This window comes from Kogia breviceps, chromosome 15, assembly GCF_026419965.1.
Source record: "Kogia breviceps isolate mKogBre1 chromosome 15, mKogBre1 haplotype 1, whole genome shotgun sequence".
Classification (NCBI taxonomy): Eukaryota; Metazoa; Chordata; class Mammalia; order Artiodactyla; family Physeteridae; genus Kogia; species Kogia breviceps.
Window position 1 is genome coordinate 85,754,897 of NC_081324.1, and position 23,383 is coordinate 85,778,279.

The window sequence follows — 23,383 nt, forward strand, 5'->3', positions numbered from 1 at the left end:
AATACTATTGTTTGTTATATTGTGGTAAATAAGGCAAAAGTCAACAATGTGACCTAAAATGCTGAAAGTTAGGAAAATCTGTAAGAAGAAGACAAAAAGATGTATATAACAAAAAAGAAACAAACTCACAGATATAGAGAAGAAACCAGTGGGGAGAAGGAAGCGGGGAGGGGCAGGATGGCGTATGGGATAAAGAGGTACAAACTATTATGTATAAAACAGATAAGCACCAAAGATATATTGTACGGCATAGGGAGATATAGCCAGTTTTGTAATAACTTTAAATGGAGTATAATCTATACAACTATTAAATCAAAAAAATAAAAATAAATAAAACAAAAGGATCCACAGTCTCGTGTGCCTGTGTGCATTCCATTAATTACTAAAACCACCATTTACAAAAGTTGTGATGAGTAATGCAAGAGTTAATACCCTCTGAAACCTTCTGTTTTGACCTAAATATTTCGTTTTCCTTGGTATTGTAAAAAAAAAAAGTTGATTCTACTCACTATATATTAAACAGCATTTCCTAAAGTGTTGGGCCTCCCGTGGGTGGTGCCCAGTGAGATTTTAGGGGACCTCCCTCCTCGGCCCCAGACAGAACATTAGAACTGAGAATCACATAGTGAGAAACTGTATTCCCTCTTCAATTCTCTTTCAATCCTTTCCATTACAACAAGGGGGAAAAATCATTTTGAAGGCAGAAATCTTGAACAGCTCTAACATTTGCTAATACCGTTTTTAACCTAGAGAGACCTGGCCTTAAGCCCAGAGCCTCTGCAAGAAGCGGAAGAATCTAACTAGAAAAGTCTGTTAGTAGCAATGACATTTTGTGTCACTGAGGTGATCAGAGTCCCAAGGGACAGTGCCGTAATAACGGAGATTTTTAAGAATTCTTCCCATGAGCAGCAACCCGGGGGGGGAGGCAGGGAAGAGGGGGTCTCCAAGGTTTTTCAGCTCCTGGAAGGTATCAGAGATCTCGAGCCCTGTCTCTGCATTTCTGTTAGTCTTGCCAGAAGGCCTGGAAATGGGTGACTTCAAACATCAGACCCACAGGCATTAGCCTCCCAAACATGAAATGTGATGGGTAAGGTCACCCCTTCTCTCACGCCCGGAAAGGCTTTCTCCTGAAAAGACTGGCTTTATCTAGGAGCTTTCCTCCCACCTCTGAGCCCCTGTCTGTCTTGGGCTAGGACTGCATCACATGCCCAAGCGTGGTCCAGGCACGGAACAAAGCGGGTGGGGTCACCACGGCTTAGGGCAACCACGATCCGCCCCGCGGAGAAGGGGAGGGGCAGGACCCCGTTCCAGCAGGACCCAGGCCTATATGAAGTTTGCTCGAGTTTATCTCGCTGCCCACCGGCCTGTCTTGGGCAGGAATGCTCTGAATCCATCCCTCCGAGCACAGAGGGCCTCTTCTGTCCTCAGAGGCCTCCTGGACACCACACTGGATCTGAGGCTATGTCTTGAAACTCGCAGCCAACGTTAAGCCCTTCCCCAAGACAGAACACGGGCTCATCCCTGTATCAAGAAAGGCACAGGTTACGACTATATAGGATGGACAACTTCCTGTTACCCCGTTACTGATCTTGAGCCTAAGATTTCATGTGAAAGAGGAGAAGACATTTCTTCTGGAAGAACTGACGGGGCCAGGCAGGTTTCAGTGTGACTGAACGCCGGGTTCTCTCTTTCTGGAGTCTCACCGTCTCTTTTTCAAAGAAAACTCCATTACGGACTCAGAAGTTCAGCTAAACCTCTTCAGTGTTAATTGAGGGGAATTTAAGATTGTGTTAAAGTTTGAATTATGAAATTTTGAAAAGAGATATGATTTTGCTGTCAAATACAGTAGCTAAGATAATTCAAATAAGGCTGTTCAACATTAGGAAACAATGAATAATGAATAATGATAATGAATTCTCATTATCGTTTTGGGTCAATAGCCCGTTTTCATCTTTCTTTCCATGATTATTTTCCCTTGGATGTTGTAATATTCCCACTCTTTACCCTTGTTTGTACAATTAATTTGGATTTGCTTAGCAAATGTTTTGTTAATAAACTTATAACATGACCCTGTTCATTACCATGAGTTTTATATCAGAGATACCTTAATTGATAGGCTGATGGCATCCTGAACAACAAGCAGGTGACTGTATTTTAAGAAAAATGTAGCCAGCTTGCAGGATGCCATTACTAAGCTCCAACAATGCCCCAAGCTTTATGCCAAGACCTTTGGTCATCACATCAATAATGTGGCTGGAAATACTAGAGGGCATCGATGGGGGCTTCAGTTAAGCTTTTCCTTACTTAAAGCAAAAAAAAAAAAAAAAAAAAAAAAAAAAAAAAAAAAAAGGAAACAAAAGTTTGCCATCTTCCTGTCTTTGAATGTAAACAAGTGAGGATGTGATTGATGTGAGGATCTCTGGCAGCCATCTTGTGACCATAAGCAGACAAGGATCAACCAATATGCAGTGGGTTCAGTAGAAAGATAGAGGGAACCTGAGTTCTTGGAGACCTGGGAGAACTGCTGGACCTAATCTGAAACTGCCCAGCTTTAAGCTTTTTGGTGTGTTAATAATAACTTTTTGTTTGGAACATTCTGGTTGAATATTCTGTTATTGTCACAAGGTAGCATCAGAGGATACACAAAGGAGCTGAGCTTCCAGTGTGAAATTCCAAAATCTTTGAGGTGAATAAAGACGATAGTCAAGGGTTGGATGTGACCTTTCCTGAGACCCTAAAAATGCAAAAGGTAAAACACTGCCTGTGCATGTTAAGCATGAAATTGACCCTGACACAATAGTCCTGTCTTTCTCAGAGCAATTTCAAAATGCTATCCCCTGCCTGTGTGAGTGTGAATGCTGCTGTGTGTCCTCATGAAACACATGAACGTGGACAGATACCTCGGATGCTCTTATTCATATTTCACAGCTCTGACGTGGATGCATGGAGTGGATAGTTTCAATGAAGACTGCCAGATGCAGACAAAACCATGGGTGTGTGGAGCTGAATGGGTAAAGGAAACTGCCTGACTTCTTTCAATCCCATGTGTTAGGTGTAATCATGCTATACCATCAATTGTCAGAAGTTCACATAGAAAATATACACATGAACACAAATAAATAGGAAGATATCCATGTTCAAGTTTTATGTGTTAACATTGTTAAAATGTCCATACTACCCCAAATCATTTATAGATTCAATGCAATCCCTACCCAAATTCCAATGGCATTTTTCACAAAATTGTAAAAAACATTCCTACAATTTGTATGGAACCACAAAAGACCCCAAATAGCCAAATCAATATTGAGAAAAAAATATAGCCAGAGGCACCGCACTTCCTTACTTCAAGCACTATCACCAAGCTACAATACTCAAAACAATATGGTACTGGCATAAAAGCAGACATATAGATCAATGGAACAGAATTGAGAGCCCAGAAAGAAATCCATACGTATAAGGTCAACTAATATTTGACAGGGGAGCCAAGAATACTCAATGGGGAAAGGACAGTCTCTTCGATAAACGGTATTGGGAAAACTAGATATTCACATGCAAAAGAATGAAATTAGACCCCTCTCTTACACCACTCACAAAAATTAACTCAAAATAGATTAAGGACTTAACTATAAGATCTGAAAGTGTAAAACTCCTAAAAGACAACATATGGAAAAACCTCCTTGGCAATAGTCTTGGCAAGGATTTTTTTTGAGTCTGACACTAAAAGAAACAAAGGCAAAAATAAATAGTGGGACTACATCAAACTGAAAAGATTCTGCACGGAAAAGAATCAACAAAATGACAATGTAAGGAATGGGAGAAAATATTTGCAAATCATATATCTGATAAGAGGTTAATATCCAAAATATATAAGGAAATCTTAGAACTCAATATAGCCAAAAAATCTGATTGAAAAATGGGTAAGGACCCGAACAGACATTTTTCCAAAGATGACATGCAAATGGCCAAAAATTACATGAAAAGGAGCTCAAAATCACTAATCCTCAGGGAAATACAAGTCCAAACCACAATGACATATCATCTCATATCTGTTAAAATGTTTATCATCAAAAAGACAAGAGATAAATGCTGGCGAGGGTGTGGAGAAAAGGGAAGCCTCGTGCACTGTTGCTGGGAATGTAAACTGATGCAGCCACCATGGAAAACAGTGTGGAGTTTCTTCAGAAATTAAAAACAGAGCTACCAGAGGATCCAGTGATCCCACTTCTGGGTGTTCACCCAGATGAAATAAAATCACTATCTTGTAGAGATATTTGCACCTCCTTCTTCATTACAGCATTAATCACAATAGCCAAGACATGGAAACAAGCTGAGTGTCCCTCAATAGCTCAATGGATAAAGAAAGTGTGGTGCGTATATACAATGGAACAACACGGATGGACCTAGAGGGTATTACGCTAAGTGAAATAAGAGAGATAGAGAAAACCACATGCTGCATGATCTGACTTAGATGTGGAATCTAAAAAAGTTGAGCTCATAGAAACAGAGTAGATTGGTTGTTGCCAGGAGCTGGGGCCGGGTGGGTGGGGAGGAATGAGGTGATGTTAGTCACAGAGTACAAACTTCTAGTAAAGTGATGGGAATCGAATATATAGCAGCGGGATTATAATTAACAATACTGTATTGTACACTTGCAAGTTGCTGCAAGAGTAATTTTTAAATGTTATCACAGTAACAACAATAACAAAATGGTAATTATGTGACGTAGAAGATGTGTTACCTTGATTGCGGTGATCATTTCACAATATACATGGGTATCAAATAATCACATTGTACACCTTAAACTTACACAATGTTACCTGAGAATTGTATCTCAATAAAGCTGGACGGGGGTGGGGGGCGGGCAGGTGGAGGGGGAAGAAAATATACACATGAAGCTTCCTTTTGTCTGCCCGGTGAATAGACTTGTAAAAAATCCAATCCCCCTTAACTATAAATACAAAAAGATTTTTTTTCTTACAGTTCAGAAATACCCATCCTTTCTCAGATCCCAGGCTGACATCAATCCTGCCCAGACATTTTGTGGGATTGGATGCCCTCTCCTCCGGCTGAGTCTCCTACTGCGTCCACCGTGGGCTTATACGCCTGTCAGAATGTCATTCGTCTTAGTTTCACTGCCTGATGAAAGTAGAAATTTCATTTAAAAATTGCTCCATGACAGATTGAGAGGATACAATTTAGGGAGATTAAATAGTCTGGGTTGTAGATGCCTATAAGTGTCTACATCAGTGCGCGGGACGAGAATAGCTGGGGAGTGATGCATTGCCGACCCCAGGCCATTTCTCAGCTGAACAGCTGACAGTCACCCACACGATGTTCCAAATGTGTGTGTTTCCTCCCATAATGAGGCATTAAAAATAACACTCCCACTTCTTCCTCTGGGTGATGATGAGCCAGACAACTGCCACCAGGCAATCCACAGGAGAAAACCTCGTTGGATATTATAGAAAGGCTTGAGAATAAAATATAGAACCATGTGCATGTTATTCAAATAAAATTTTTATCAATTCAGAACTAGTTCCCAAACTTTCTGAGACCACTCAGGATCATGGATTCTCTGGGCTCTTCTTCCTGCAGCTTCGTCATGTCATTCTAAATAGACTGCATCTGACAATACAGATGGGAGGAAAATGTCTTACTGCTGGACTGTGCTTTGGGGGATCTGTTGAAATATCTTAATTCCCCTCTTCCAACTTCAGTATCTCCCTGCCTCTTTGTTGTGGGGCGGGTGTGTGTGTGTGTGTGTGTGTGTGTGTGTGAAATTGATGGGTTTTGCTTATACGTTCTGAGCTGCAGGGGAAGTGTCTCAACTCAAGGGAGTTGGAGGTTTTCTTTCATTTGCGTCCTTGAAGACGACCCCGTCCTTCCCCCAACCAAAGCATTTCATGCGTGGCACAGAGTGAGATTGAACCATCCTTGTCCTTTTACCTCCACAGCCTGATAGCCTCGTTCTCTATTTAGTGACCCTCAGGGATTAGCAGAAGGATCAGTGACCCGGGAGTCTGAGGACTTGAGTTCTGACCAGGGATCTTCCATCAACTCATGGGCAATTTAGGCAAGCGACACCTGCTTGGCCTCCCCACTCATAAAGTAAACGTTAACTCCAATCCGACCTTCCCAAGGGCCTCGAAAAAGTCACATGAGATGAGTGCGCAAAGCGCTTTTCAAAGTGCTGAGTAGCTCTAAGATTTGACCTCCATCAGGTCCTACTCCTGTGGCCCCAAAGCCACAGCCAATCTCAGCCAGGCTGTACCCTCGTCAGGATGTGGACTCCCAAGGTCAGGATGCGGACTCCCAAGGTCAGGATGGACCAGAGAAGAGGCTGCTGATCACGATTTTGACATCACGATGCTGTTTGTAACACGACATCTCTTCATATTTCCTCCCAGTTCCATGAGGATATGACACACTGAACATAAATAGATATCATGTGACAAAACACAACCTTTTCTCCCCTGGCCCTTTCAAATGTATTAATAAGGGATAATTTTCCCCCGTCCCTGCATGAAAAGTCCAGCAGACCTCATGACGTCTATGCTTACTGTTAGACCAAACTCGGCTTAATTGGGGTCCTGACCATTGTTTCTATTCATAATTGACACTTCAGGGGAAGATGCAGTAAGTCCATCACAGCTTATTTTTCCCATAGATTACAAGTAAAACCTGGACAAACTACACACACAAAACAAAACCAAAACAACCTCAGAAACATAATCAGAGAAGCCTGGAGGGTGACTGATATCCTCCCAGTTTATTCTGCCACCAGCCACTTGTCCTGGGAGTCCCGAGCCTTCTCCTGGACATCTGAGAAACACCTGTAGCTCCTGGGCTCTCCTGTCTCCTCCCCGGAGCACCTCCCTGCAGTGAGACGGGGCTGCTGGGGGTAGATGGTGAAACCAGAAGTACAAGGCAGTTCAGTCCTGATGAAGCAGAACGTGTCCGGAGGAAAACACTCGTGGCTTGTTTCCGCCCGCCCCCGGCAGCCCCTCCAGGGAGTCCTGCGTATTGAATGGAGTCCAGCCAGGCGGCCCGTGTGCCTCTCTCTGCTGTTGTGGTTATTATGATATAGGATTAGGGACTTCCCTGGCGGTCCAGTGGCTGGGACTCTGCGCTTCCACCGCGGGAGGCGCGGGTTCCATCCCTGGTCGGGGAACTAAGATCCCGAGAGCTGTGAGGCACGGCCAAGAGCAAAGGAAATCGGGTTGGGCACGTGGCTCGCACACACAGCCCTTGGTGCGCAGGCCAGGACCAGGGTGACGAGAGGGAGGCTATAGTCTCCGGTGAAAATTTTAAGGGGGCACCAAAGAACCCAGTCATCTAGATAAAGAACATTTTAATGAAATATTTTGAAAATCAAAATTCATCTAAAATATCTATGATGGACAAAGTGTCAACAGGTTAAATAAGAGCAGACTCTGAACCGCACTTGCGCCATTCTACACCACTCACCTCACCCTGGTTCAGGCTGTTTGTCTCCCACACCCCCAAACACACAGTGCTCTGGCTGAGCTGAAGTTTGTAGGACACACACACACACGTGCGCGCGCACATCCATAGACCTCTCCGTGACTCAAACTGCGCTCAAGAAGAGAAATGTAAACGTTCCAGTCGAGCAAAGAATGGTTTTCACAGCTAATCAACCTGAATATTATCCTATTATCAGTTCATAATTACACCTGGCTGTTGAACTCATGACCCAGGTCTAGAATATGTCACAGGGAGCTATGGAAAGCCATTCTCAACGTGCTTTTGAGACGGGCTGGGACCCTCTGCTGCAGGGCTCGCACCTGGATGAATGTCTCCTCCAGCAACAAAATACAAAGAAATGATAAGGGACTAAAAATAACTGCATGCATGCGCAGCTGGGGCAAATTATGGACAAGATGCAAAAAGACCAAACCAAACAAACAACAAACAAACAAACAAACAAACCCAGCTGCCACTTCTGAAGAGCCATGAGCAAAAACAGGGTGTCAGGAGAAAAGCGGGGTACTGTGCGTGCCCCCTGCATACCACACCACCAAAGGGGTGGGCAAAACACCTAAGCCATCCCCCCGCCTGACCCCTGAACCCACCCCTACCCTCATCTGATATAAGGAAACAGCTCGTCACCCCCCTGCCCCACCCCAGCCAGTGAGCAAGGGAAACTGTCACTTGTTTTCGCTCCCCGCACCGCTGCAGCAGGGGTCCCAATAAAGCCTTGCCTGAGTTTCTTGTCTGGACGCTAATCAATTTCCATTGCTTGGGAAAGGCCAAGAGCCCTGGTCCATATCACTTTGACATTCTACCTGGCAGTATCAAGAAAGTCGACAGAGCTGGGAGACTTCTAAGCTGGCCTAAGACATTCTATGCGCTAGAGCTACAGGAAACAAAGGACATGTCACTTTCTGTCATCACATGATGGGTATTAGCCCAACAAAATGAAAGAGTGTATTGATTCCCTGAACAAAGGAAAAGTCATTTAAATATAGAGTTATTTACAATATTAAATACATCATCTTTTGGTATAGTTGTAAATCTGATGTATCATTCAAAATATATTTGCATGTAAGATGAATGCATCAGCAGTGGTTTTGTGTGATGATAGATGTTTGCTATATTTGCTTTAAACAATTGATCATATTTTGAAGTTATTTAAGTCATAAGGCAAAATGTCTTTATATTTACTCATAAAGTATGATTTCCAGTGCTCTTAATTTCTTTTTGGTAACTCCAGGTTTCATCTACTTGAAGAACTTTAATTTTTTTTTTTTTTTTTTTTGCAGGGTAATTCTGGTGAAGAAAATGTTCACCTTTGTTCTGAAAGACATTTTCATTGGGCAAAATTTCTAGATTCACAATTGCTTTCGGTTCTTGTTTTTTTTTCCGTGCTGTGAAGATGTTGTTCTCATTTCTAGCTTGCATTGTTTCCAATAAAAAAAAATCTCCCATCATCTCTCTCTGTTCCTCTATGGGAACTGTATCTTTTTATTCTGTCTGTTTTTAGGATTTCTGTTTATCAGAGAGCTGATTGCTTTCAAGCAATTTGATTATGATGTGTCTTTGTTGGTGTCCATTGACCTTTTTGATTCTCTAGGTTTATAGATGGTTTTGTTCTTTGGTTTTTTGCTTTTATAAAATCAGATTTGGAAAATGACCTGCTATAAGTTCTTCAAACTTTTATTTATTTTTCTCTCTCTTTTGTTTCAGGAAATCCAGATACATGTATGTTTGGCCACTTGAAAATTTTGTACTGTTTATTAATGCTCTGTTTATATTTCTCCAAGTTTTTTATTCTTAGTGTTCCATTTTTGAATAGTTTCTACTGATATATCTTCAATTTCATTAATCTTTTATTCTCCCTCAATACATCCTGCCTGATGTATTTTTCATCTCAGATACTGTTGTTTTCGTCCCTAAAATGTGATTTTTAAAAAGATACATGAAAGGGTAAGCTGGGACGAGGTGAAAGAGTAGCATTGGCATATATACACGACCAAATGTAAAACAGACAGCTAGTGGAAAGCAGCCGCATAGCACAGGGAGATCAGCTCAGTGCTTTGTGACCACCTAGAGGGGTGGGATAGGGAGGGTGGGAGGGAGACACAAGAGGGAGGGGTTATGGGGATATATGCATACGTATAGCTAACTCACTTTATTATACAGCGTAAACTAACACAACATTGTAAAGCAATTATACTCCAAGAAAGATTCAAAAAATAATAAAAATTAAAAACGTAAAAGATACATGATTTTATTTAATATGTTCAGTCTTTCTATAGCTTCTTAGTTGTGTATCATAAAGTCATAATATTTGTTTAAATATCCTTCTCTACTAATTCAGTTATTTGAGTCCGTTTTAAATTATTGATTTTTCTCTCTTCAAATTTAGGTTACATTATCCTGTTTTTGGACTAGACAGGAAATTCTTATGATGCATTTTTAATCATGGTGTTAACTTGACATCAATTTATCCAAAATCACTTCAGAAAGCCCCAAGTCGGCTCCAGTCACATCAGAAGGCCAGGTATTACTTGGTTGGTGATAATAATTATGTTTTGCTCAAATGCTGTATTATTTCTCTTGGTAGTAGTCTCCAAAGATTTTTGATTGTCCATTATCTAAGCGAAAAACAAAGTCTGTGTAGAATTCCTAATATCCTGCTTATGATGACTATTAGTCGAGTCCACCCTTTCCTGACAGGAATCATGATGATAAGATTATAATTGCTGACACCCTGTGTTTATGTGTCAGCATGGGGCACTCCTGCCCTAGTCATGGGAGCAGTTGTTATGTATGCTGCAAGGTAGGGGAGGAGCATGTGGTGGAGAGATGTAATTTACAATTGTTTATATCACCGACATCACTTCCATCATGGGTTGAAAAACCCTACACGCTCTGAACCATTTCCTCAGTTCATCTAACTTCCTCTCATACCCTTTTCCCTTGGGTACAGCACTGGATCTTTTATTGTTCCTTGAACACAGCAGCCATGCTCCCCGCGTTAAGACCTTTGAAATTTTCTTCTCTCTCTCCGGAGCAAGCCTTTCCTCCAGCTATCACTTGGCTTTTCAACTCATTTGCTGGAGGTCCATGCCCAATTGTCAGCTTATCAGCGACACTTTTTTTTTTTTTTTTCTATTTTTTGGCCACCCCGCGCAGCATGCGAGATCTTGGCTCGCAGCCCAGGGATCGAACCCGTGCCCGCTGCAGTGGAAGCTCGGCGTCTTAACCACTGGACCGCCAGGGAAGTCCCTCAGTGAGGCTTTTCTAATCATTCCCTTTTCAATTATTGTCTCCACCACTGGGTGCTTTCAATGCACCTTTCCCTCCTTTATATTTCTTCATAGACCTTTACCCCACCTGACCTAATGCATTCACTTGTTACATTTTGATTGTTTTCCTGCCCCTGACACACATGTACACCCATAGCTATACAAATGCCATGAGAGAAGTATCTTTAATTGTTTAACATCATGTCCTAATTCCTGGAAAAATGACTGCCACGTGGTAGGTACTCAGTGCATATTTGTTGTAAGAAAGAAGAAAAAATTAATGAACAGCTGATATACAAACTCAACTCACATTCCAGTGAATGCCCTGCCCTCTCTTTTTCTCCCTGTGCTGCTTCCAGAGAAGACATGAATACAGCATTTTCTACATTCCTTTGAATACCTGTTACCTTTCCTAAGAGCACTTTCCCCCTAAAAGCTGGATGAAACTGAAGCGACTGAAGCCTCTGTGAGAAGCTAGAAGTGTGGAATTGCCATAGTAATTGAGTCCCTAAAAGCAATTTCCGAAGATAAGTTTCTAGTTTGCCTTCCATCTTCTATCAGCGTGTAGCGCCTTGACCCATATTATACATATAAATACTGTCCCTGTGGATGTCGGTTCAGGGGCTCTTGCTCTGATGCTCAGACAAAGCAACTTGTCTGTGAGATATGCCCATGGCTGCCTTCTGGGCGGACACAGTCACACACTGTGGTAGTGATCTCGCCCAGGTGTGAATAGATTGGGGTTACGAATAAAACCACCTTAAATACATTTTGCTATTTTATTTTATTTCTTCTGCTTTTTGGATAGAAATCAGTATTTTAGAAGAGGAACAAATGTGTGTGTGTATATAGTCTCTACCCAACAGTAAATAGATCTATAGATACAGATATACAGATACTGATATAGATACAGATGTTATATATAGAGAGAGATATAGATGATACAGATATAGATGATATACAGATGCAGATGTAGATGTAGCTATCATTGTGTTATGATTAGGTCATTCTTTCAACAGCATTTGATTTGGTTAGATTATTCCATAAAGAAGAACAACTTATTAATAGAGAATATTTGTTTCTTTTTTTTTTTCTTTTTTTTTTTTGTGGGACGCGGGCCTCTCACTGTCGCGGCCTCTCCCGTTGCGGAGCACAGGCTCCGGACGCGCAGGTGCAGCGGCCACGGCTCACGGGCCCAGCCGCTCCGCGGCACGTGGGATCCTCCCGGACCGGGGCACGAACCCGCGTCCCCCTCATCGGCAGGCGGACTCTCAACCACTGCGCCACCAGGGCAGCCCCTGGATATCTGTTTCTTCACCAAAGCTTTGCCACAAGTACCCACATGAGCAGAATCCTGCAAGCCTGACTATGTGTGCCCTCCCAAGTTCTGCACCTCGTGACACATTCTGGGCTCGGGTTGGCTCGAATGCATCCGCGTCCATCAGGACACATGGAGAAGCTCCTGACAGAAAAGAACCATAAGGGCAGTGACCGTGGTCTACTTGCTACAGTAACAGAGAAGGCTCAGAACTCTTGTCACTGTTTATTTCTTCAGATTCCTGGGCCCCTCAGAAGGGCGAGTATGAGACATAAGGACCCTTGAAGACCTGGCACTGACTTGGTTTCTTGCCAAGAGGCAGATGTGTAATCAAGTCTCCGCCTACAGCCTTAAAGAGCAGCCCCTTTTCTGGGCTTACCGGGTGGCGCAGCGGTTGAGAGTCCGCCCGCCGATGCAGGAGACACGGGTTCGTGCCCCAGTCCGGGAGGATCCCACGTGCCGCGGAGCGGCTGGGCCCGTGAGCCGTGGCCGCTGAGCCTGCGCGTCCGGAGCCTGTGCTCCGCAACGGGAGAGGCCACAACAGTGAGAAGCCCGCGTACCGCAAAAAAAAAAAAAGCAGCCTCTTTTCTTTTTACAGTTTTTTTTTTTTTTACAGTTTTTAATCACTCACTTTGCATCCCTATTCCAAGCAGTTGAGTCTTACCTACTTTTTCAAAAACTGGATATCCTTCAAATCTCTTTTAACATAAGACTTATCCTCCATCCCTTCCCTTTAACTCCTTTAATTAAACTTTCTTTTAATTGAAGCTTTATTCTCCTCCTAGAGATGTGCTCCACTATTTCTCCATCATTTTCCAACTGTCAGAGGACAAAAATAAGCCTGCTCGTGGTTCACAAGCTCCTCCTCAACTTCCCACACTACATGCAAAAAAGTAGTTGCTAAAAGGCAATTTTCATTAAAAATTAGTGTTAGATTAATTAGTGGTTTTAAGAATCCCCATTGAGATGTTAGAACCAGAACCCCCAGCAAGCAGTCTTCTGTTTATATGTGGGAGTTCAATCAGACGGGCTTATCTCGTGATTACTCTCGGGATGGCATGAAACCATACCATGACGGTTTGGTTTAATGATAAGTAAAGATAGTAAGAGCTGACAAGCAGTGACTGTTTCCAAGAGTTTGTACATGTTTCTGAGTTTTCTTAGTAAATCTGTTTTACGTTAATTTTAGAATTTCTACAAGAAGTGTTTAAAATTGCACCCCTCTTGAACTTAAATTTGCATCAAAGTGTTGAAAGAATGGCATGTGCTTCTGAGTTTGACACAGGGACAGATCTTAGACAGAATCTGCTTGTACATTGTGAAATCTGTGTATCTGGCCATGGGCAACTATGTCCTGCTTTCTCAGAACATTGATTATTACTGCAGTAATTCTGTCCTGATGTGACTGTCAGTTGTGTTTATCATACAACATAAGGATGACATTGAAAATCCCATTGTCCAATGATACAGAGGCTTTAAAGAAGAAAAGAAGGCAGGTCAGATTGAAAGCAAGCTTTTTGGCTACTGTCTCTAAACACCAACGTATAAAAAAATGGAGCAAACGAAATAAAAACGGACACCTTATATGGTAAGTTCCACCAAACAAACCACTTATGTAAATCAAACAGATCTCTAAGAAAAGCCTGAACATTTCCCCCTATATATTTACAAGAGAAAAAATAGAATAAAAAGTAAATAAATAAATAAAAAAGAATGTCAAAGGCCAGGAGAACCAGATGTTGGTACCTGAACAAACAACATATGTGCTGACCTGAAGTACCCGGGAAAGATACTTGCGGGAGATTGGTATGCTTGAAAGACACAGTGACCCAAGTATTTTTTTTTTTTAATAACTATTTGCTTAAATCTTAAAGATGGAGGGACATTTGAGTGTTGACAATTATTACGGCAATTCAGAGGCCATTGGTTATGCTTGTTCAAGGAGGTGAAACTGAACTCCCCACTATCAAAGTGGTGGACAAAAAAGTAGAGAACTGTAATCCTCCAGCCACGCTCTAGCAGCAGACAGGGCCTCGCACAGATAAGCCCACTGGAAAGCACACGGCACATGGGCCTGTGGTTGGCAGATAAAAAGCACGTAAGAGCAAAAGGGATCCGTGCCCACCGCGTATGTCTTTCAGAGACAGGACAGACAGGATCAGAAGCAGGAAGAAGCAGGCAGAAGCTTCAAGAATCACCAGTCAGAGCTATGAGTGCTCTAGCTCACCTCTGCAGGGCGTGATCACCAAGAGAGAGAAGAGGTCTCATCTGACGGGGGACAGAGGATCTCTGGGAATCCCAGCTGTGTGGGGCTTGTGGAACGTCCTGGAAACGCCCGTTGAAATGATGGCTCTTTAGTCCACCCTGTGAGGCTCCAGGGAAAGAGAGAAATCGGCCACCAGCTGCACGCCCAGGTCCACGAGAGTGATACGGTGGTGTCCCTATGAGGTGGCTATTCCTATCAACTCCATTCTGCAGATGAGGAAACTGAGGCTCAGAGAGGCGACGCATCTTAGCCGAAGACGCAGAGTTAGGTTCACACAGAGGCAGTCTGGTCCCCGCGCCCACGATCTTAAACCCTATTCTAGACTATCTTTTTCTAAAAGATAAGAGAACCTACCAGGCAGAGGTGGGAGGATATTCCAGGAAGGGCAACGACACGTGAAAGGACTCTGCAAAAGAGAGAAATCGTGGTCCGTCTGGGGACCCGGAGATAGTCAGCCTGGCTGAGGAGGCAGAGTGGTGGCCACGCCGCCAGGTCCCATCGCTTTTGCCAGCTGGGTAAGGCGATCCCGGCTCAGCTTGAGTGTCCTCGTGTGTAAACGGAGAGAACAGGTAATCAGGGCATTTCCTGCCCAACCTCACTGTGTTTACGCAAAGGCTTAGCAGAGCACTTGGCTTCTGGCCAGCCCAGCGTCCCTCCGTGCCAGCTGTCACCATGGTTACTGTTATTTGGTGGGGGGGGGGCGGGTACTGGAAATGGGGATGGAGAGGTTTGCACAGGCCCGTCTGTTTTGACTCTAGCGTACTAGACATGAAAAGCCACTGCGGGATGTTAAGCAAGGGAATGGCGTTATCAGGTTTATAACAGGGAGAGTTTACCCTGGAGAAAGTCAGAAAGAGATTCGGGGGCAGAGGCTGAACCTCAGGAAAGGGGACCAGCTTGCAGAGACGTCTAGTGATCCCGCCGTTCCCACCACGTGCCAGATCTAAAGGGCTGAACGGCGGCAGTGAAAGATAAGACAGGGTCTCCCTTGAGCCTTAGACCGGAGGGCCTGTGACCAGGTTTGGACCTGACAAAAGCAATCAGAGGCTCCGGCGCGGAGGTCTGTGGCCCCGGGCTTGGAATCATCCCGGCAAACTTTTTTCTGAAGAAGGCCTAAGAGTAAATGCACTAGCCTTCATGGGCCGTGTGGGCTCAGACACAACTCTGCTGTGGTAGCACAAAGGAGCGTGTCTGTTCCGGTAGAAGTTTATTTCCAAGATTTTATTTACAAAACCAGGCAGAGGAAGAGAAGGCAAGATGGATTCAGTGAGGCTTAGGAGATGGAACAACAGAATTTGCAGTCCAACTGCATATGGTGACTTGAGTTAGGTCCTCAACTAGCTAATGTCCACATGAAGAGAGATAGGACATATCCTGGATTACCGTCCAATTCATGGACCTTCCTAAAGACGAAGTAATGCAGTGTTTCTCAAACTAGCAATCACAAACCATTCGTGGGTTGTGAACTTGATTGAACTATCAAAAAGATAACATAGAATAGCATGTTATAGTTCAATAGTAATAAAATCATATTTGATATTAAAGTTAAATCATTTTATTTTAGTCTAATTAGTAAGTGGAATTATTTTCTATAGGATTTTAAAAAAATTGTGTCTGTGTGTTTTGTGTGATATACGAAATTTTTTTAACATCTTTATTGGAATATAATTGCTTTACAACGGCGTGCTAGTTGCTGCTGTATAACAAAGTGAATCAGCTATACGTATACATATATCCCCATATCCCCTCCCTCTTGCGTCTCCCTCCCACCCTCCCTATCCCTCCCCTCTAGGTGGTCACAAAGCACCGAGCTGATCTCCCTGTGCTATGCGGCTGCTTCCCACTAGCTGTCTGTTTTACCTTTGGTAGTGTGTATAAGTCCACGCCACTCTCTCACTTCGTCCCAGCTTACCCTTCCCCCTCCCGGTGTCCTCAAGTCCATCCTCTACGTCTGCGTCTTTATTCCTGTCCTACCCCTAGGTTCTTCAGAACCATTTTTTCTTTTAATATTCCACATATATGTGTTAGCATACGGTATTTGTTTTTCTCTTTCTGACTTACTTCACTCTGTATTTCGTTCTAGGCCATGGCCAGCAAAGTTGAAAAAATACTATATAATGCAAACACTGTAAAGTGAAAAGAGCACAGAGCTACGAAATGGAAAGACTAGGTAGGCTTTCCTCCAATTTCTGCCATTTTTTAGATTTGCAGAAAGATTTAACATCTCTGGAACTCAAGTTTCTTATTGGTGAAATTAAAGCTTTCTTTTTCTCTTTTTTGACATCTACTCATAGTTCTAGGCCCTGGAAATACAAGGACGGACGAGCTGGGCCCCGCCCTCAGGAAGCGGGCATCCTGGCGGGGGAGATACGTGCGTCAACAGATACGTGAAGAAGGGTGGCAGTAATGCGAGGAGCGGTGGTTATGGGGGCGGGTGCCGCTTCAGAGAGGAAGCTCAGGAAGGCCTGGCTGGAGAAGGCGTGGCGATGCGAGAGTCCCGGGGAGCGGAGCCGGGCACTGAGAGCCGCCCGGGGAGAACTGACGGCGAGGCTCGGAGCTGAGCGAGTCCCTGACCTAAAGCAAAGGCATCCAATTACCAATGGCTTGGATAAAACTGAACACGGGCTTTTAGTCCAAATCTCAAAGTCTGCGTCATGACGCTGCTTCCGCATGGACGTGCTCCTCAAAATTGCCTTTCCTTAGGTAAGCTGCTGGATGGTTTCAAATAAATGACAACAAGCCAACCTTTAACGTGGTCCACGTGTTAGAGGCCACATGTTACCAGCCGCCAGACTCAACTGACACCTTGATGTACCGCCACCTCGTTTCTCGGATTTCTCCTCCTCAAACGAGTGATTTCCTGATTGGAGAGGCATAAACACACCCCGGTTCATAGTGGCCGTTGCTTCCCTGCTGCAAATAGGAGTCTCTACTCAATCTCTGCCTGTACAACAGTCTACAGGTAATACCAATATAAAACACGCCTTTGCCTTATGCTGGTTGGGGCTGGATCTCCTTGAGTTGCAATCAGTCTTGAACTTCAGATGAGTTTTCCTAAACTCTATTAGGCTGGATGCGAATGGAGCCTCTCGGGGAAACCAAGTGTTCCCAGGCATAGTTTAAACATGATAAAGTCTCAAGGTGTGAGTGTATCATTTTCAGAGAGCGGCTGCGTGCCCCGCGACTGCTCCCCTGTGAGTATCCTGAGTAAAAGACAACTTCAGAAAAGGCTGAAGGAAACACCAGACATGTCTTCTATAACCAAGACCAGAGGCAAATCTGTGGGCAGAGGAAATTAGAACAAGAAATAGGAGGGAGGACAAAAACCCACCGAGAATCAGGAGCTCACGAATAAGCCTCTGATCTGCCTGGAAAAAGGTCTGTTACCAAGAGACGGGACAATTTGATGCCAAACAGCTTGACTTCACATCCCACCTTGACGCAGCTCAGCTGAGGGTTTGGGGCAGAATATTTCAGCTCTGTGCTCCACACCCCCATCTGTAAAATGGGGCTAATAAAATATTAACTGCCTGAGGTCATCGTGACACAGTCAGTAAGTTAACACAAATAGAGGATGCAGAAAGACCCACGTGGTCAGCTCTCGGGAAAATCTTAGCCTTTATCGTAACTGCCCTTACTTCCTTGTCCCGGTCACACCCCACCCGCCAGAGGCAGCAGAATCCTCCAGTACCGAGGCAGGCAGCCCATCACTCACAGCCTCAGGAATGGCCTGATCGGAGAGCATGACCCTTCTCTCTCTCCTTTTATAACCTGAGCACTTGCCAAGCTGAGGCATGAGTCGATCGAACGTTAGCAGCAAACTTCGTCTTCTCGGAGACAGCACCGTCCAAATAAGGAACTCGAAGACGTTATTCAGCACAAAGCGCTCCTCATTTAATTCACTCCACGGTTGCCCAATGGGAGAGCAGATTCTGCGTTTCATCCCCGTTTTGCTTCCTGCCTTGAAAATCAGCTATTGCTCGCGAGGCGGGCATCTTCTCTCATTATGACCCCGTGCTGGGGACTTCGCTGCCTCAAAACATTTGATTTCTTGAGCAGATAAAGATTTCCAAAGCTAAGTAAAAGAAAACACTCACATTGGATGGTGTTGGGGGAATGTCCTTTTCTTTTATTCCTAATGTGTTTACAATGCATCTCTCTTGCATAGGCTCTCTGGCACATTGGTTGGGGAACTGCTGCTATAAAAGCGAATTGCAGTGGCTTTAAATTGTTTTATGGCAAAATTAGAATTGAAACCACACCACCCCCTCTGAGTTACCCACCCCGCCCTGCCCCAGCTTGGAGCTCCAACCCTGAGGTGATGCCCTGCAGGGAAAGGGAGGTTGTAGCCAAGGTGCCCAGTTCTCTGGGTGAAGGTGAGGCACGAGTACAATAGTCTGAGTGGGACAGCCTGGGAAACCGGCCTGAATCCTGTGTTCTACCCACGCCTTGTTCCTCCGTCGCCCGACTCTGCAGCCTTTCTGGGCTCTGCCGTTCTATGGGACCAGGGCTCCCCGCAGGTGGACTCTCCCATTTGTTAACCAGCGACATATATACGTATATTGATATATATAACTGTGCCTCGCCTGCCAATGCCAGCGCAACCAGGTCTAAACGGGTCACTTTCCTGCTCTGGGGCACAACGTTCACCTTCTGCAAAGCGGGACTGTGACTCTGGACTCGCATCCATCCCAGATGCCCTCCAGATGTGCAGCATTTACTAATCACAGAGGAGGGGAAGGGCACGTACCCCGGGTTTTAGCCCAAGTGCATGCCCTGCCTCGCCCTAAGAACTCCGCTGGGGTCCTGGCTATGCAGATGCAGCCGAGGTGCAGGGTGGGTGAGGTGTGGTCACCCAGCAAGAGGCCAAGTTTGGAAGCAGGACTCCTGAGTGCGCCCGTCAGGGCTCTATCGCTGCTGCTGGAAAAGGCAAAACAACAGAAATCGACACCAAAAACATTCTCTCTCAACAGCCGTACACATGACAAAAATGAAGTAATTATCTTCTAGGTGAGTCCTGCTCGACCCGCTTCTCCATTCACTGAGAGGTTTGGATCCTAGAGAAGGATGACATTTCATAGGATGCCGGGCCTGCGGGAAGGTGTCTTCACCCTGAGACGCCAACCTCCCACCTCAAGCACAGAGTCCATCTTCCCTCCCCCCCGCCCCGGGGCACAGAGCCCCATAGAGTCCTCCAGCCAGTGGCTGCAACTCCATGAAGAGGATGCTTGGAGGCTTGTAGCATCCACCACGGGCTGGTAGTCTGGAGGACATTTCTGTGTCTCCCAACAGCGTTCCGTTACCTGCTCCATCCCCTCCCCCAACAAAACCAACACACACTCATATGCATGTGTGTGTATTCCCAATTGAGGCAGTCATCTCTGCACTGGGCACTTGGCATGATCACATTTGTTCTTTTAATATTTTGAACCTTAAAAAAATTTTTAAACCTTTTAAAACTTTCTACAAATTAAAAAAAAAAAAAAGATGTTTAGGTTTTCTATATCTCTTTGCTGCATCTTTATTTCCAGCTCATTCTTTTATTCCCCAGATAAAACCATCTTTTACTGCTAACCCACTGCAACTGACAGGGAATGTACAGACAGCTGCAGTGTTTCACTCGGCTTGGGTGTCCTCTCTGTGGCCATGTCTACTTCCCCCTGGTTCCACACCCTTTCCTGACTCACATTCTCCCAGTCTGGTCACCCTAATTCCTTTGGATAAACTCTTCAGCACCTCCTCAAATGCCAGGGTGGGCAGAGCCCTCAGCGAGTTCACTCCCAGAGTTAAAGGTGCATTGGAAAATAAGTCGCTATTTTCTGACACTGGCAAGGACATTATTAATGGTATATTTCTTTTCTAGAAGGTATAGACGCGATGCATGTAGGCTTTGAGTGAAGGAACCGTGATTTATTCATGGTTTATCCCTATGGGGGCATCGCACAGTGGTTTGCTTTTAGAAACAGCTAAAATATTTATTTCTGAATAAGTCAGTGAATAGTATAAAACAAGAAGGAAAATAAAAACAAAGACTGTGCGCCTCAGAGCCCAGAAGGACAATCACACAAGAAAGGGCACGGTAGGGAATCACAAAAATATTACTCATTTCTTTTCTAAATGCTGGAAAGGAGAATGTTTGCCGTAAGAGCATCGTCCTGCAGTTGAGTAGGGAAACGTTTTCTCCGTGTGAAGATCAGCTCTGGGACAAATTGTGGAGGATCCAGTGATTTCCAAATCTTACCATTACCAGGGAGAATTTTCTGAGAAATCTCTCATTTCCAGGGCCCCAGCTCATAAATTAGACTAAATTAGACTCTCTAAAGGATGAGGTCATGGAATTTCCATTAAAACAAAAAAAGCCTTTTCAGGTGGTTGCAACACAGAAACCCCGGTCTAGTCGGCGGGACATAAGATTCGAAGACAGAAGACCTGTTTGGATGTTTGCTTCCATCACTAACTAGCTGTGTGACCATGGCAAGATACTGCACCTCTCTGAAACTATACCTTGTGAAGGAAAAGATAAGAATGTCCATCCCTTGCCTATCTCGTGCCTGTCTTTAGGATCAAATAAGTCAACGTGTGAAGTCTTTTTATGAACTGCAGAGACGTGTAAAAGAAGGTCACGGCTGTGATTATGACTTGGGGTGGGGATGTGGGTAATCCTTTATACTCAAAACTAAGAGTTAGCTCAGTCCTTCTTTATCTGGGGCCAGGGACCCATCTTTGTGCTCTAGGAAGGAGGGGACCCGAGAAAGTGAAAGGGGAAGGAAACCAATATGCAAGGGGTGGCTCCATTTAGGCAAGCATTTGTTCAATGGTTTAACTTCAATCGGCCCCTTTAATTGCATGGCTCTTGCCAGTAAACGGTCATTTCCGGTTCAATCCAGACCAACGCCTTCCGTTGGCATTTCTGCACCCTCTCTGCGGCCCCATCTCCATCTGTTCCTTCAACTCTGTCACTTCCATCTATCTCCTTGACTTCTCGCTGAAGAGGTTCGACTGACTCGAGGCTCCTTCTGGAAAGTTCCCCACAATGTACCCTCGCACCCCGAAGGACAGCGTTTCTGCTGTGCCCACCTGCCCCGGCCCCTCCTTAGGCAGCCGGGAATCACAACGCATGCGCTGGCGGCGGGAAGAGGGGTGGCCTGGGGTGTCCGGCGGAGCCCCCCAAGCCCCAGCAGGGCGCCCGTCCCCCGACCCACCACCTGGTCCTCTGGCTTCTAGTTGCTTCTAGAGCTGACTGCTCTCCCTTGCCCTCGAAGAATACTTGAATGTCAGGGGGCCTCGTGAACTAGGGGGGCTTCAAGCCCACTCCGTTACAATGGACATTTGGGGCTCAGAAGACCATAACTGAGTTCATGAGCGTTGGAGATCTCAAAGGCAAGTAACAAATCAAGGTCCAAGAGCGTGGGGTGAGGTTGCTAAGACGCGGCCCCCGCAAGAAGGGCGCAGGCGCAGAGACCGGAGGCCGGAGGCTGCAGGACGGCGGGGCGGGACCCGTGACGATATCACTTAGCAGCTGTGCAGCCTCAGTTACACCTGTGAAAGTGGGTGTCGATGCCTAGCTTCACGAAGCTCTCGGCTCTCAGGGGAGTTTGGAAAGGGTGACTTCCTAAATAAATATCAGGCCACGCCCTGCTTGGAGCGGTGAAAGCAGAACGAGCTTGATTGACACAAGGGGATTAACAAATCGAGAGCCAGGTCTGGGGCATCCCACGCTGCGGCACCAGGCGCTGTAACAAGGGAACCACTCACTACCTACCAGCCGTGGAAAGATCTTCAGGTTAGATAGATGGATCTTGAATATAGTTCCCTGTGCTACACAGTAGCTGCTTCCTTATCTATTTTATATACAGTAGTGAGTGTGTATATGTTATTCCCAAACTCTTTAATTTATCCCTCCCCCGTCCCATTTCCTCTTTGCCAGGATATATTATGAAGCGAAAGAAAGTACAGAAACGTGTACAGGATGCTACATCTTGCATAAGAACCAGGGGCTGGGGATATAAGGATAAGTACATCCCGATTTGCTTTTATTTGCATAATAAAACAAAGAGACTATATATGAATTCATTGATGTGTTTCCTTTCAGATGGGAGACCATAGGGTGGGGATAAATGGGATAAAAATAATATTTCTCAATGCATATATACTTATTTTGAGTCAAAAATTTTAAATTGAGTCTCAAAAAAAAAAAAAATCAAGAACCATATTTTCTTAAATCCTTCCCCTTTTCAGGCTATAGATCACATTTATCTCCCCCATAGATCACATTCTTAAACATTGCAGTGTCAGGGCGCAGAGAAAATATACCTGGCTACACTCTTCAGGATCAAACCAAATTAAGATGATTCTCTTCTACTGCAGGTGGATTGTTTCATCTAATACCATAGTGAAAGGTTTCTCTTCAAGGAAAACAATCTCCTCGTTCAAGTAACAAAAATATTTTCTGAGCTGTGTTAGTAATATGCTTCTGAGGCCAAGTTGCTGAATATCTCCAAGTGCTGTGAAAACAGATCATCCTGTAATTTGTGTTTTATCTTTCTTTTCCCCAGACCCTGAAGTGTTTTTTTGCCTGTGACACACACTGACACACCTTACCTCAGGGGAAACAGCTGTTCTTTCTTTTGGCTGCCCAAGTTTGCTTTTGGCTTCCCATCCCTTCAGAAAAAAATGATGGCTTAAAGACACTCCAACGGTCTGAGACAGGCAAAAAAAATAAGTTAAATAAATGAGGCAGTGATAAGAACTAGTGAAAAAATGTCAACCAAGGGTATAAAATCTATTTTGAATAATAGGTCATGCTTTTCATTTTAGGTTCTCACCAAACCTAATTAAAGTGCACAGTCAGCATGTATTCTTGAGAACCAAATATGACCCCAATTCTATGTTAAAACAATATATGATCACATGTATTACATATACAAACAAATATGCATGTATATGCCTCTAACATCTACTTGAATATGTAGTCTTTGATATATGACTTCTATATGTCAGATAAATACAGATACATTGTAAGCTAAC

The 23,383-nt window shown here is 44.4% G+C and overlaps 1 protein-coding gene across 2 annotated transcripts in view; it reads right to left on the reverse strand.

The window, feature by feature from the left end:
• The window catches only part of LOC136792680 (uncharacterized), a 506,767-nt gene that overhangs the window by 255,083 nt on the left and 228,301 nt on the right, over nt 1–23,383 (reverse strand). Inside the window, exon 5 of one of the 2 annotated variants that reach the window (XR_010836824.1) lies at nt 5,074–5,136. The exons of the other annotated variant lie outside the window; for it this stretch is intronic. The gene's annotated coding sequence lies outside the window, so the exon portion shown is untranslated. Of the gene's footprint in view, nt 1–5,073; nt 5,137–23,383 lie in introns of those variants that run through there. 2 annotated transcript variants of the gene reach the window in all.